This window comes from Leopardus geoffroyi, chromosome B4 (genome assembly GCF_018350155.1).
Source record: "Leopardus geoffroyi isolate Oge1 chromosome B4, O.geoffroyi_Oge1_pat1.0, whole genome shotgun sequence".
NCBI classification, from domain to species: Eukaryota; Metazoa; Chordata; class Mammalia; order Carnivora; family Felidae; genus Leopardus; species Leopardus geoffroyi.
Genome location: NC_059341.1, coordinates 127,451,560 through 127,465,818, shown reverse-complemented (window position 1 = coordinate 127,465,818; position 14,259 = coordinate 127,451,560). Strand labels below are relative to the sequence as shown.

Sequence of the window (14,259 nt, the reverse complement as noted above, 5' to 3'; positions counted from 1 at the left end):
AGCAAATCTTTAAAGTGACCCAGGACCATTCCTCAGTGCTAAAGGATGAGCTGGCCACGACAAGAGTGTCAGCCATCACCCCTTTATGAGGCCAATTGCATCCAGTGGTTTTGGGGGCTCAGGGTGAATCATTCAAGAAATACTCGTCTGAGGATGAGATCTCAGAGAAACCCAACCTCTGAAGTCCTGGGATTCACTGGCAAAAAGTTGCAAGCATGAACTGGAAATATCTGTTGCCTTTTTTGACAGGCAGTTCTTCAGCCTGAAGAACAACAGGTGCCATTCACCAGCTACAACGGGCACTGCTGGCTGCCAACCCAATCGATATCCCTTCCTGTCCTCTTCCATAGCAAGAGCACTCTGATTGGGGAGTCATGGTGGGAAAAATATGTCCAGCTAAAGAACTGAATTTCTCAGCCTCCCTTGGAGAAATGGTGGCTGCAGAGGGGCCAAGCGTTGGTTAAAGAGATGTAAGCAGAATTAATAGATGGGGCCAATAGTGAGGCTCCTTAAAAGAAGGGCTTTTCTCCACCCTTCCTCATTCTTTATCATGCTTAAAATGCAGAAATGATGACTGGAGCTGTAGCAGCCATCTTGGGGTCATGAGGTACCTTGAGAATGCAAACCATGTGCTAAAGATGACAGGGTAGAAAGACAAAGGAACCTGAGATGCCGTAGAATCACCTACCTGACCTTGAACTGCCAACCTGCCTTGGGCTCTTATAAGAGAGGAAAAACAACTCCTTGCCTTGTTTAAAGCCAGTTAGTGTGGTCTCTGATACTAGCTACCAAACACAATCTGACATCAGATTGGCCAATTAAAATCAAGCTTATTGGTCAAGAAAGGCACCTTCAATTCTTTAGCAATTGGAATGCTCTAGCTGGATACTACATAGGTTTGTGCTCTAATTCTGGAAGCTTTGATCAAGTAATATCTTCACTGAGCACAGGGCAGGGAAAGGGGCAAAAGAATTGAAAGGTCCAGACTCTGCCCTCGAAGAGCTTGTGGGTAATGGGAGATGCAGGTCAAAGCCACAGCAAAAGATTTCCAACAAAAGGACCCATGTGATCCACATATGAAGCATTTCAGACAGCAAAGGCAAGTGCTGAGGGATTTCAAAGAAGGGAAAATCAGCTTGTTCTGGGACAGCCCCAGGAAGGATGTAGGGCTTGACTTGCAGCCATGCAGCTGAGAAGAGGGGAAGAAATGAGCCATTCCAGGTGGACAGATTGCTCGAGCAGAAGCTTGGAATTAGGAATGAAAGTGTTTGGGGGAAGATGGGAGTAGCCTGGGAAGCTACAGAGGTTCCACTGAGGCCGGTATTAGGATGTACCAGGATGAGAAGCTTGCACTTGACTCTGTAGCCAATAGGGAAATAGTACTCAGAGCACGGCTGGGGTGCCAGGAGGGATGGACTGAACAGGAAGAGAAAGACTAAGGTGAGGCTCTAGTAAGGAGGCTGACTGTGGTCTGTATGGTCCTGAGACACTCTGGTTGGAGATGGGGGTCAGTGGCTCTGGCCCATGTGGCAGGTAGAATGATGGTGGCAACGGTACAACCACAATCCTTGTAGCTGAGAGCCACTCTGAATGGTGAGAGAGACAGAGCAACTGACCACGTGTCATCCCTCCTCCCCTCTCCTGCAAGCAGGCTTCTCAGATGGAAGCTTCAGCACTTAGACTCCTCCCATCCCCCAAAGGAAAACAGAACATGAATCTGGCATCCATAGGCAAAGAAGGATGATAGCTTCAGCCGATGGATAGTTCGGGATTCCAGACACAGGATCATGATGACTGGGAATGGAAGGGAACTCACCTGTCATCAAGAAACCCCAGAATTCTAGAATAGCGTGGGCTCCTGGAAGGTTCCTCGGGGATAATCTCACCCATTGGTGTTCAAACTGGGTTCCATATGGGAGTAGGGTCCACTATTCACAAAGGGGATAGTGATCAAACAAAAACAGATCTGCTTTTTTGTGTTTCCTATATTTAGGTTCCCAGAAAGGCTGCATTCCAAACCTGAGGGTTGCTACCAAGTCTGAAATCCACCAACAACCCAACTCCCTTCCTCATCTTACAGATGAGGGTAATGCTGTTCCCATTCACTGAGGGATCCTCAGCTCCCAGCACAAGACCGGCCAGAGGTAAGTGCTTTAGAAACACCTTCCAAACAGAGCTATGAATGAAAGTGGTTACAGGTGGCTTTCAGTGGCAGGGCCCCAGTGACTCAATCCCCATCACGCCTTTGGCTCAGCGTGGCCCAGTTATGCAGGGGCCGAGCTCGGGCGTGTGCTAACAGCATCCTCGGCTCCTCTGCTCACAGAGTTCCCAGCTGCCGGTGGCTTGGGAGTCTGCCTCCCTGACCCCGCTGTGGCCGGCTGTCTCCAGCCTCCACTGCAGCTCATATCATCCTGCACCTGAGTAATCGCACGAGCTTCCCAGGGGCATCAAGTGCGTCAAATTCATGGTTGTCTTTCCAGCCCCCAGCACTGCCCTTCTTCTCCTCACCAAATTCATGATTAAAAAAAAAAAAAAAGAAAGAAAGAAAACAACCCTGGGCAAGTCTTTGAAGACACACTTGGGAACGTGCAGACCGTTATAGTGACTGAGCTAGGGAAGGGCTCCATCCTGGGAAGTCTCTGGTGAGCCTCCCAGGAGTGTTTTTTCTGTCTGGTGCTCATTGTTCTTCTAAAATGGGAAGGTTGGCCGCTTAATCAGCCCCCACCAAGGGCTGTGTCAGTGCCTGCGGAGCTGTAGGAAAAGGGACCGTTGAATTGTACAAGGAAGGAAACACACCGCAGGGCCACACCTCTAAGCCCAAACACCCATGGACCAAATTGCCTGTCCTGTCCGGATTTGTAGATGACGCAAGGCACCATCAGCAGCGAGCAGGGAGAAGCCGGAGAGGGATCACTCTTCGGTTTTGTGCTAGATTCTAACTATCGCAACAACTGCATCATAGTATGAATGTGAGTGTGTATGTGAGACTGGGTGTGAGTGAGTGTGCATACATGTGAGATGCGCAGCACAATTCTCAGAGTGGCCTGAGGCTGATCTCAACTCGGTTTCTTAATGTCACCAGCACGGGATCATTTTTTCCCACTAGGCAACTCAGTTCCTGGGCCTCTTCTTGGGCCTACAAAAATACCCAAAGCCTTAAAAGTGAAAATTGTCAGCTCCAAAACATGAAAAGAAAACCGCAAAGCCATAATGAATAGCTGTGTAATTAAGCGGCTAAAACCTGTAACATGAAGTCAACATCATGAACTGCTGACGTCAACATTTATTACAATTTCATTACATTCGGGGAGGTGGGGGGGACGGGAAGGGCTGGTTAGATTTTTCTCATTTTGCAAGAATTCCTGAGGATACATGATGACAGCAGAGAAATCAGAGCCCACCGAAAAATGAGATGTACGTGTGGCAAAACAATTCCAAAAGCAAAATCATTACAATTTTTTTTCCAGCCATAATATAAATTTGATGGGGTATGTCTGGGCATGATGTGGGACGTTGCCTCCAAAGGCAGGGAGGCTGGAATAAGGAAGATGTTAAAACTACCTACGTGACAGTCTGCCAATTTTAGCTATCAAAACTCAACTAAGATCAGAAGCCTTGGCAAATGCCCGATTTCTGACAAGTCTGCTGGACTAATGTAGGCCGGCATACACACACACATGCACACACACACATGCGTGCACACACACACGCACACACACAATGGCTGCCTGTTTTCCTGGTACTGCTGAAGTTAATAAACACTTGCCCTCACTTCTTCCAAATGGAAACAAACTGAAGCTTTCCTTGATATATGATGTACTATCAATAACCTCCTACTTCTCCTTTCACAGAAAACTCATTTTACTTTAAGGAAAACATGATGAATGATTAAGATCCATAACAGAGACCCTGTGCACAGAATACGTAAGGATTTCTAGTTGTGACAAGCCTTTGCAATGGAAAACTTTTGGCAAACTGAAAACAAAGGCAAGAAACCTGTCCGGGAGCGTGTCTCCCACTGGGTACGCCCCCTCTTTTCAAGTGCCCAGTGCAACACGGAGCAACTTCTTGTATACAAGAACAGGATGGATTATACAGCTGAGCTAAGGCACACCAGCCTTCGTGAGCCTCTGAACTTGTGCTTTCTTTCAGAAAGAGTTTGCTCAGGCTGGGCCATAGATTCCTCTAGAAAGTCCACAAGTGGAGAGGCTCTCATAGCCCATTCTTTCTGGGCCCGTGGGAAGCTGGCTAAGGGGCTGTGTCCTGCAGAGCACAGCAGGAACCCTCCTCCTTTCTGCGTGGACATCCCATGGACTTTGTGACCTTCAAGCAGCAGCATCTGAAGCCCATGAGAAGCCTCCTGCAATGGCTGAAGATGTAAAGGTAGGGGCCAAGGTCAGATTCAAGGCTCCATTGAACCTTGACCTGACAGGCTGCAGGGGAGGGGCACAGTAACCCCATACCTCCAAAGGTTAGGAGGGCCAAAAGCTGGGGTAACCTCCACATCCTGGTTAGTCTTCAGATGGGACCCCTGTGTACTCTTCCTCCCTGCCTTGGGATATTCAATCCAGTTTCTCAAAACTCTTGAGCACCCACAGGGGCGCCTGGGTGGCTCAGTCGGTTAAGCGTCCGACTTCGGCTCAGGTCATGATCTCATGGTCCGTGAGTCGGGCTCTATGCTGACAGCTCAGGGCCTGGAGCCTGCTTCAGATTCTGTGTCTCCCCCTCTCTCTGACCCTCCCCCGTTCATGCTCTGTCTCTCTCTGTCTCAAAAATAAATAAACATTAAAAAAAAAAATTAAAAAAAAAAAACTCTTGAGCACCCACAATGCACAAAGGGCCGACTTGGGACGCACAGAAAGAGCACCGGACTAGGATTCAAACAGCTGCCCCATGCTGCCACTTACTTAGCGACCTTGAGCAAGACAGGTCACCTCTGGCACCCTCAGAATGAGGCCACTAATGCCTACCACCCATGCTAATACGCAGGGCTGTCAGGAATACTGATAGAAATAATTGATGGAATTTTGTAAACTGTGGAGGCCTAAAGAATTAATAATAACAAGCACTGTGGGGTTCACAATTACAGTTAGTGCAACCTGAAAAACAGCAAACATTTCTCTTCCAGGGGCCCCTTGCTTCAAGGCTACTCAATTGGCAGATGAGTTTGCTCCCTGAGGAAGGGGGAAGATGACACAGACCTGAGTTAGTCAATAGGAGCATCAGGTTAAACTGGCTCAGCTTAAGCATTTGAATCAATAAGTGTCACACTGTTCCAGGGAAAAAAGTGATCCTGGTCTTTGTAATCACAAAACTGGACTATATACTGGTAGCGACGTGTGCTTTTCCTCCTATAACGGTGCCTAGTGTTTAGTAGACGCTGAACTACTTCTCAAATGAAGGACAAAGAGAGATGGAGAGAGACCAACGAAACCACAAACACGGAGTCATGGTGGGGGGTACTGGGGGTGGGAAAAGATACACGGTTGCTTTCTCTTTACAATTCCACATTGCCAATCTGATTAAATTGATTATTTGTCTAATCGCTGATTTTTTTTTTTTTTTTTCCGCTGTGGAACTGACCAGCTGTCTTATCATGGTCTAGACACAGTCTTAGTGTTATTAGAACATTTAAGGAGTTCTCACGGGTCACACTGCACCCTTGTTGCCAACGGCCAGCATGGGTCACAGGACAGCCTGCCAATGGCCCACCAGGTGGCCAGGGCGGGACTCCCAGCTCCTGCACCCTGACAGCACGGCCCTCAGTGGGTCTCTTCAGCCTCTCTGACTCAGTTCCCCAGGCTGTGCGGGGCACACTAAAGATACCGGACCTCATCGGTGGGGCTGGAGGGACTGAGCTGAGAGAATGTCTGGAGAGTGCTCTACACAAATTCCGACTCATGGCGGACCTCAATCAACAGGACAAAGGGTTGAATCACAGTTGAGGAAAGGAAACAAAGCCTTGTTTCTTTTTTCCCTGGGGCAGCATGGCAGCGTGGACGCCAAGCTGGGATTCAGGGAGCTAAGGCCCAGGTCCAGCCGTGAAGTGAGGACCTTCCACTTTCTCTGACCCGCTCATCTGCCAACGGTGGTGCGGCCCCACGCACATCTCTTAATCCCCCTGGCTCTCAGATGTCTGGTTTGCAAACTCCATCAGACACCCATCTGAAGGCAGCAGGGCTATACCAGGAGCCTTGTGTGGCTTCTTCCAGTTCGAAGATCCAAGAGTCTATCTATATGCAGATACCGGTTTCAGCTTTGAATGAGAGCAAGGTGCCATCTCACAGGAGGAAAGTGGGTATAAAGGAATAATGAGGAACCATTCTTTTTCTCTTCTTCAAAGAGAGAGGCAAGCTTTGAAAAGGAGAGTTTTTCAGGGCTGGGAATTTAGAAATACAGGGGAAGACTCCCAGCCCGTTGGCCAGTGGTTAGCTCCAGGCTCTTGGTTTGCCTGTTAGTGAAGTTTCATTGATCCATGGCTCATTTCACAGACTACAAAATATTTACTCAGTGCCCACTATGTGTGGACACCGCTCTAAGTCTCGGGGTGATGGTGGGGAGTGAAATATACAAATACCCTGCTCGCATGGAGCTTGTGTTCCATGGTCTCATTCATTCATTGAACAAATCTGTGTAAGTGCCAACTATGTGCCCACTAGAGACTCAGAGATGAACAGGAAATCGCCTGGCCTATAAAGATGGACAGGTAAGGGGACTGTTCACAGTATAACCTGATGGGTGGTACAGTAGAGGTTTCAGGGGACTAGGGACTGAGAATTTCAGCAATAATAGCTGTCATGTGTCAAGCGCTCACTGCCCCACACTAAGTACTCATAAGTATCATGGCATTTCGTCCCAGCCCCAAAACATTCCTATGCGCTGGGTAGGGGGTGGGGGGCGGTAACTAAGGCCGGGAGAGAAGAACTCACCCAAGGCCACCAGCCAATAAGGGATGACGCCACGTTGTGAACCCAGGCTGTCTGATCTCAGACATTTGGCTACATAGCAAGATACACCATACAGACTCCTCCCCAGAACATCAGCCAGATTAGACATTTTAATGAGCAAACAACTTAAGCCATAACATCCCAAAGCCCCCATCTTCTACACTGGGGTTTAGGAAATCAGGACTGATCCTTTGGTTGATGTAAAACTGATTTACTCCCGGAACTTATTAGGAAAAAAATATACATATTTAATACAGAGGCAAGCCAGCTTTAAACCTCAGACCTCTGAGAGCCATAGGTGAATGTGGCAGCACTGACAAATGAAAGCAAGCACTTTGACCTGGAAGGTCGGGACGTGTCTGGCTGGACAGGGTTATTTTTGGTTCAGAGATGACTTTGATGAGTTCCACCTTTGCTCCCTTGTATCAAAAATGGCACCCAGGAGGTGAGGATGCAACAGTGAAGGGGGGATAAAAAGAAGAGCTTCGCATCAGGAGAAAAGCAGAATTGCAAACAATAAGGAGGAGGGGGAGAGAGGAGACATTTTAGACTTGGAAGCATCTAATTGGACCCTGCATCCCACCAGTTCTGTTTGTTGCCAATAACGGTTCTTCTTCTTTCTTCCATCCCCTTGGGATCCTGGAGCTCTACAAGGTTCCAAGCACAGCACCTACCTAACTCTCCTTCCCTATTCCTCTTGGCTCAGCCCTTCCCTATTCCTCTTGGCTCAGTGCTTCTCCCAGCCCCAGGGGGACACACCCTCCTGATCTCCACAGCCAAAGCCAAACAAAGCACAGAAACAGGCACATGGTAGCATCCCTGCTCCCTGAGTAGCTGAGCCTCCTAGGATGTCAGAGCAGGAAGGACTTGCTAATCTTCCAGACCAGTGCTTTGCAGACTCTATTTGGCAACAAACAGAATCCCTTTCTCAAATGCATCTTACGCAAAAGTCAAATATACTAAAACAGATGGAAGGGTAGCAGCTCTGGTGAAGTGAGTGTGCAGGGTGGGACGGGAAGCCTCCCCACTTGAATGCCCTTTATAGAACTTTCAGACCATGAGAGTCCAGTCTGAAGTCAGTGATTTGGTCTAATCCCCTCAGTTTATAGATGACACACTGAGACCATTTTGCCTCCATCCCTTTGAGAAAACATACCAAACATCTTCCTGGTTCATTACGGTTAGTGTGGTCCCCACCAGGCACCTTGATCCTGCTTGTTTTCTTCGGGCCCAAAGTGGTCCCTGGGGTGGCAGGCGAAAATACCCCTACAGCTCAGGACATGATGGTGGTGACTACCTCGCAGGCCACAAGGCACAGATGAGCCCTTCCTCCTCCTAGATGCTTTCTTCCATTGACTATGAGGACATTTCTGTTCTTTTTACTGGCCCCTGCTTCTCAGCGTCCTTTGCTGGCTCCTCCTCGGCCTGGCCCACGGAAAGGCCCAGCCCTTGGCCCACCTATCTCTTCTACACTCATTCCCTAGGGGACTTTGTCATGTCTCATGGCTTTAGAAACCATCTATATGCTTCTGACTCCTAAGTTTATACCTGCAAACCAAAGTCTTTTCTGAATGCAGCCATGATTATCCAACCACCTAGCTGACATTTCTACCTAAGGATCTCAAAGCCTCCTTAAGCTTCGCATGTTCCAAACTGGACTCCCAATCTCTCTGCCATCTGCAAACTTGTTCATTCCCCAGTCTTCCCCAGCTCAGTTTATGCAATTCCATCCTTCCAGTTGTTCAGACCAAAAACCCTGCAGTCATCCTTGACTCCTCTCCTTTCCTGACCGCACCCTCCACCCCTGCCCCCCCCCCCCCCGCCGCCAGTGTGTCAACGTCTTTGTGACTCTTCCTTTTTTTTTTTTTTAATTTTTTTTTAACATTTATTCACTTTTGAGAGACAGAGAGAGACAGAGCACAAGCGGGGGAGGGGCAGAGAGAGAGGGAGACGCAGGATGAGAAGCAGGCTCCAGGCTCTGAGCTGTCAGCACAGAGCCCGATACGGGGCTTGAACTCACGAGCTGTGAGATCATGACCTGAGCCGAAGTCGGACGCCTGACCGACTGAGCCACCCAGGCGCCCCAGGACTCTTCCTTTTCGTTATGACCCCAATCCAACCACTTCTTAGCCACCTCCACTACTAACACCCTGGTCTAGTGCACCACCATCTCCTGCCTGGGTTATTTTAAGAACCTCTATCCGGTGGTCTTCATTTCACTCTTCCTCTTCTACAGCCTGTTTTTCAACCAGCAACCAAAGTGATCCTTTTAAATCATAAGTCAGACCTACAAATCCTTACTGAAAATCCTGTAATGGCTTCCTGTTCACTAAAAGTAAAAGCCAAAGCCTACAATAGCCTATGAGGACCTGCCCAACCTGGCTTTCTATAATTTTCTGCTTTCACTTCTTATTCCTCTTGGCTCACCTACACTTCTCTGCCACAAGGGCTTCTTTGCTACTCTTGCCTCAGGGCCTTTGTACTGGCTGTTCCCCTGCCAACAGCATTCCTTCCTCAGGTACTCACACAGTTTTTTTTTGTTTTGTTTTGTTTTTTTGTTTTTTTAGTATTTGCATTACCATTTTTTAATTTTTTTAATTTTTTTGTTGTTTATTTTTAACAAAGAGAGAGAGTGCACACAAGCTGGGGAGGGGCAGAAAAAGAGGGAGACAGAGGATCTGAAGCTGGCTCTGTGCTGAGAGGAGAGCCAGATGTGGGGCTCAAACTTACGAACCGTGAGATCATGACCTGATGAAGTCAGATGCTTAACCAACTAGGCCACCCAGGCGCCCCGATACTCACACAAAGTTCTCACCTCCTTCACCTGTCTGCACCAATGTCACCTTCTCAGTGGGACCACCCTAACCACACTATTTATAATTACAACTCACCATCCTAGCCCTCCCAATCCCCCTCACTCTGATTTACCTTTTCTATGCAGTTATTGCTTTCTAACATCCTATATTTGCTTACTTACGATTATTGTTTAAGGTCTCCCCCAACTAGAATTCATGGTCTATGAAGGTCTTTGTCTGTGAACTGATATATGCTAAGTGCTCAGAACCATGCCTCCTACCCAGCAGGCCCTCAACAAATATCTGTCAAATGAATGAATGAATGAATGGACAAATGATTATTTTGTAGTTTACAGATCGCTATCACAACTGATGATCCTTTGAGCCTTGAAACTCTTGGGATTTTTTAGACAAGAAAACAAGTCCAGGGGCTCCTGGGTGGTTCAGTAGGTTAAACGTCCATCTGACCCTTGGTTTCAAGCCCAGGTCATGATCTCATTGTTCTTGGGTTCGAGCCCTGTGTTGGGCTCCACACTGACAATAAATACAGAGCCTGCTTGGGATTCTCTCTCTCTCTCCTTCTCTCTCTCTCTGCCCCACCCCAGCTTGCTCTCTCTCAAAATAAATAATTAAAAAAAAAAAAAGCCCAGGGGCACCTGGGTGGCTCAGTCGGTTGAGCCTCCAACTCGGCTCAGGTCATGATCTCACAGTCTGTGAGTTCGAGCCCTGCATCAGGCTCCGTGCTAACAGCTCAGAGCCTGGAGCCTGCTTTGGATTCTTTGTCTCCCTCTCTCTCTGACCCTCCCCTGTTCATGCTGTGTCTCCCTCTGTCTCAAAAATAAATAAACATTAAAAAAAAAATTAAAAGGAAAAAAGTCCAGAGAGGTTAAATCACTTGCCTGAGACCACACAGCTTGTTCTACAGTGGGCTTCATCCCCTCTTCTGTTTTTAAACCCTTAAGAGGATGGTATTTGACCACACCGGTGCTGATCTCTCCAAAGCCCAGACCCCATCTAGCGCTCTCTGCCCTCCCCAAATTCGCACCCAGGCTTGCTGAAGACCACATCCACAGGTACAGTGCACAGGGTGCTAATTTTTCCCCAGAGGAGCATTTATATACTTGTACTCAAATGAATGCATATCTTGTCTCTAGGGACCATGTGACACAGATAGAAGCTTCCAGGCCAACTTCTGACCCTAAGACCCTCCTCCAGAACACAGGAGGGACACTGATATGCTGCCCCATCCCTGGCCTTCTGTTTACTCACATACCACAACTGGATGTTCGGTAAGGTATGAAGGAGGGGGGGGGACAGACAGGGGAGAGAGACCCTTTGCAATCAAGAGGAGGCTCTCTTTGTTCTTTCTTAACAACTATGGGCTGAAATGTGAGGTTGCTAAGTGCCACTTAATAACTGCTTCTAGCCTCCTGCTGATAAATTTCGTTCAGGCCTAAATTGCAGGAAAAGTTACAGCAGCTAGTTTATTTCTGTCTCATCCATCATACTGTGAATTGTGTATCTGCTCACGATGGCTCTTTTCACACAGGCCACTGGGAAGCTAAAGGGCAGCAAATCCTGGTTCTCAGGCCTTCGGACTCCAGGACTTAACGCCAGTGGCCCCTGGTTCCCAGGCTTCAGGATCTAGACTGAATTATACCACCTGCTTTTCTGGTTCTCCATCTAGCTCTGGCAAATTGTGGGACTTTCTGGCTTCCACAACCGTGTGAGCTGATTCCCATAACAAATCGCCTCATATATAATCTCTATATATCCTATTGGTTCTGTTTCTCAGGAAAGCCCTAATACAGTGATAAACACTCTGTAAATGTTACCTTTTCCCATTAGTAAATTCCAGGCTTTACTGTTTTCCAAAGTGTTGCCTTGTTTGACACTTACGGCAGCATGAATACCAGAACCTAGTATTATCATTATTTCCCATTCTTGTAAGAAGAAACAGGTTCAGAGAGGTCAGGGGCCTGTCCCAGGCCACACAGCATATGTAAACCCGGTTAGGCCTGAGCCGAAGAAGCCCTCCTACTTGCTAGAGGGTTCAGGCACCTTCCTGCACCCCCTCCCTCTCGACCACCAGCCCCTGCAGGCTCCCAGCTGCCCCAAGGGGTTCCACATGCTGAGACCACCAGAGGCTGCAAAATCGCCAGCTTGCTCCTGTCTGTCGCTCTTTCCTCCACAGCTCTCACGCTAAGGGAAAGGAAAACCTGGAACAGCAAGAGGGTCAGCGGCAGCAGCAGGACCAGGAGGGAAGGCGCCCGGGAGATGGAGAGGGGAAGAGAAAGAGGGGGCGCCCCACACCTGGCCACTCGCTTAGCCTCCCACCCACACCAGTCCGCCCCAGGAATGGGAAGAACAAGCATCTGGAGACTCAGCATCTGGCCTTGAAAATGGCAGCTGCAGAATGGAGAGAGTGGGGGGAGGGGTGGGGTAGGTTTCTAAAGAGAGTGGGGCACACGCAGAATTCCGAATTGAGAGAGGAGATTCCCAGCTCCATTCCCGGCCCCGATGACATGGCTCCAGGGTGGGAAGGTAACCACGAGTCTTAACCCCCAATCCCACCCAGGATCCCCGGAGGTCTGGTATCCCCAGTCACCCCTGGAGGCACACAGGACAGCCAGCTGGGCCTCCCCAGACTTCACCCCACAGTCTGAGGAGACTCTGTCCTACGACCCTGTGAACCTCTGCCGAGGAGCTACGGTCACGGGCACAGTTTTACATTTGGGTGATTATCTGTGGATAAACTAAACCTACTTCAGGTCTGCAAGCTTCTCAGGGCAGGGCCATGTCCATTGTTGCTCACAAGGGTGAGCCCAGGCCCTAGCGCTCAGAGTCAGCAAAGGTAAGGCTGCAAGGGGTAGGAGGGGCAGGAGGCCAAGAAAAGAGGCCAGAGGGGAGGCCGAGGAAAGGAAACGCTGTATCTGTTCCCCAGTACTTGAAATTCTCTGAGGCCATTGAGAGAGAGAGAGAGAGAGAGAGAGAGAGAGAGAGAGAGAGAGATTGGTAATTTGTGTCTGCCTACGCATGCACATCCTGACTTCTGGGTGGTGCTACGGGCTGGGATTAGGAAGAAACAATGACACACGCCACCCAAAAGAATCCAGTTAATCCAAGCAGCCTCAGCTTCTGACACGAGCATTGTTTTTTAAGGTATCAAACTGCCTCTCTGATTTGCTTTTGGATGTTAACGCACTGGGGAGCGGCTAATACGGTTCCGCGCAGAGCACGCCTGATCTTCACAGTAAGTAACTGCTTTCGTTGGCTCAGTCGCAAGCGAATGGGGAACCTCCCCCATGCTCCTGGACTAGCATTTCTTTTACTGTGATCCGCAGAGTAAAAGCTGGAGATGGTATAGCCTGGCTGTAAATTAATCTCGAAAACTGCTGTCAACAACGCAGCTTCTCAGCCCTCTCTGCCCCCAAGGAGTGAGCTGGTCTGGAGGAAGCAATGCATCACAGAGAATAGGAGACGGGCTAAGAATCCAGAAGCCCGGGTACTGGTTCCAGCTCTGCTGTAAGACCTTGTGACATTGGGCAAGGGGAGTCTCACTCTGAGCCTCAGTTTCCCTACCTGTAAAATTGTGAGGGTTGAATGGAATGCTCCCCAGGAATGCTACCACATGGGTGGGAGAAAGGGAGAATCTGAAGTCCCTCAGACTTGAGCTCAAATCCCCACTCTGCATTCATTGCCTCAGAGACTCTGGGCAAGTTACGAAATGTCTCATAGCCTCAGATTCTTCTTGGGTAGGATGGGGCTGGTAACAATATCTAACTGGCCTTCCCACATTCACCTTCCCCTTCCTTCCTATCTGTTCTCAGTACTGCAGCCTACATGAGCTTCTTAGACCACAAATCTGATCATACAGCTGCCCTCCTTAAAACCTTTCAAAGGTTTTCCAGTGTCCTTGGGAAAAGAAGACTCTTTCTTTAATCTGGAAGATGGCTTGGTCCAACCTCCACCCAGCTCTCCTCACTTGGTTCTCCCATTCCAGCCACTCTGGCCACACTCCTTCTCACCATGCTCCCTTCTGCCACGGGCCCTTTGCACATTCTGCTTGCATCATGGAGTACTCTTATACCTTTTCAACCAAATGGGTCATTCTTCGACTTCACTCAAGCCTCACATCCTCATCGAAGCCTTCCCTTACTCCTGACTACCCCAGGTATCTCTCCTTTGTAGCAACCATCACAGTTGTAAATGTATACCTACATGATTATTCATGATGGAAATAATTCACTACAGGCCTGCAAGCTCCATGAGGTCAGGGACCATGACCATGTTACTTAACATCTAACATAGTGCCTACAGAAAAAAATCATAATGAACATAATAAAACAACACCAACATTTATCAAGCAATTTCTACATGTCAGACACTTCCCTAAGAATTCGCTTTTATTATTATTCTCACTTAACAAAGGGGAAGAATGAGTCACAGGGAGGTTAGGTAACTTGCCTGATATCATACAACCAGTTAAGTGGTCAAACTCTGGAAGCCTGGTTACT

At 48.5% G+C, this 14,259-nt stretch overlaps 1 protein-coding gene across 2 annotated transcripts in view; it reads right to left on the bottom strand.

Moving 5' to 3' along the window:
- The window catches only part of BTBD11 (BTB domain containing 11), a 317,388-nt gene that overhangs the window by 293,082 nt on the left and 10,047 nt on the right, over window positions 1-14,259 (bottom strand). The gene's annotated exons all lie outside the window — the stretch shown is intronic.